Source organism: Giraffa tippelskirchi, chromosome 5 (genome assembly GCF_054371585.1).
Source record: "Giraffa tippelskirchi isolate mGirTip1 chromosome 5, T2T-mGirTip1v1.2.pri, whole genome shotgun sequence".
NCBI classification, from domain to species: domain Eukaryota; kingdom Metazoa; phylum Chordata; class Mammalia; order Artiodactyla; family Giraffidae; genus Giraffa; species Giraffa tippelskirchi.
The window spans coordinates 29,375,664-29,377,568 of record NC_137279.1 but is presented as its reverse complement, the minus strand read 5'-3'; positions in this window follow the sequence as shown (position 1 = coordinate 29,377,568).

The window sequence follows — 1,905 nt, the reverse complement described above, 5'->3', positions numbered from 1 at the left end:
AGCTGGAAGGTGTGTTCCCTAACGTCACGTCACCTAGTAAATAACTCGGCAATTTTTGGCTGTGCTGAGTCTAAGTTGCTACACTCGGGCTGTCTCTAGTTGTGGCGAGTTGGGGCTGCTCTCTAGTTGCACTGCGTGGACTTCTCATCACAGTGACTTCTCTTGTTGTAGAACATGGGCTCTAGAACACAGGCTACAGTAGTTGTGACTCACGGGCTCAGTTGCTCCGAGTCATGTGGGATCTTCCCAGACCGGGGAATGAACGCTTGTACCTTGCATTAGCAGGTGGATTCTTACCCCTTGACCACCAGGGAAGTCGGGGCACCATACATTCAGGACCAGAAAACCTCCCTAGGGTGGTGCCCAGGGGGTTCTCAGGGCAAAATTAAGTTCAAGCTAAGGTGGCATTTCAGCACCTGGAGGTGGGGACTGGGCAATGCCTTGGACCAGATGCCCAGGGGCCATGGAAAAGCCCAGGATTCCTCCCCAAAGCAAACACAGGGACAGTCAGGCTGGACCTTGACCCATCCCTCCAAAAGGAAAGCCGAGCCCTCTGCCCCACCAAGATCTGCCCTGCCCAGCGGAGGTTAGGAGTGTGACGGTGCTGCCCAGGAGGGATGCTCTCCCATTCACAGGGTGGGACGCAGCGGCTCACAGCCCTGGCCGCCCAGAGATCCCTCCCCGAGGGAAGCCAGGGCTGGCTGGACCCGGGTCCCTGACCCAGAGGTGAGCAGTAGGTCAGGGGCTCACACAAAGTAGACCTCACTTCCCATGTACCTTCCCCTCCCCAGGTAGGACCCCCTGAGGGAAGATTGCCATTGCTTCACCTCGGCCTGTCTGCCCAGTCCTTGTTCCCAGACGGTTCCTGTGACAGGACTCCCCCTGACCCCAGACTAGGCCAGCACTCCGGCCCTGCCTGCCTCACAGAGGGGACCTGGGCAGTGACCAGGCCCAAGGCTTCCCTCCAGAAAATCATGTCCAGGAAGGGCATTTTCTAAGAGAAGAAGGCCTGGGAAGTCGTCAAGATACAGCAGAACTAACTCAGCCTCAAGGGATCAGGGAAGGCTTGCTGGAGGAAGAGGCATTTAAGTGAAGGCAGAAGAGCTAGTTGGGTACCCAGGGGTGAGGGAAGAAGTGGGAGGACAGTCCATGTCCAGGAGACCCAAAAACCCAGGGAGGGCCAGGGCCAGAGGCAGCTGGCAGGGTGGGGGGCAAGAGGGATCCCAGGCCAGGCCTGGCTACCTCCTGACAGGTGAGGCCCAGAACCTCACTTTCTTTACAAAGGGGTCACGACAATGCCAGGCCAGGATGGGGCCAAGCCAGACTGAAATGCAGGCAGACAGCCATGAAGGCTGAGAGCCCGAGGGGCTTCACACAGACGGAGAAGAGGCTATTAGTCCCCACCCCGGCTCACCATGGGTCATCCCGTTCCTGAGGGCAGAGGCCAGCTCTCCACACGGGGCAGGTGTAAAGACAGAGCCCTCCTTGCCCTGCAAGGCCTGGTCCTTGGACATCATTCCCAGCAGTGCAGAGAGGACCCCAGGACCCTCTGACCGGCCTGAGCCCCTCAGAGCTCCAGCTCAGCTGAAGAAGGTCCCCCTTCCACTGACCTGCTGATGAGGGAGAGGTTCCTGCCCCCGCCGGGCAAGCAGCCTCCTCCCTGCGCCCGTCAGAGCGAGGACTTAGCTCTGCGTCACTGGGCCCTTGGGACCCACAGTGGGTGGGTTTGGGGCCAGAGAGAGGACTCCGGCTCAAGGGGCCACGGGGATCCAGCCTACGCCAGTGTGGGGTACCAAGCACCTACTCGGGCCGGCCTGGTTCTGGGCACTGAGGACCAACAGAAAAAGAGCAATATGTCCCGGGAGCCCAGAGAGACCTTGGGGTCTGGGGTCCTCCTGACTCCTC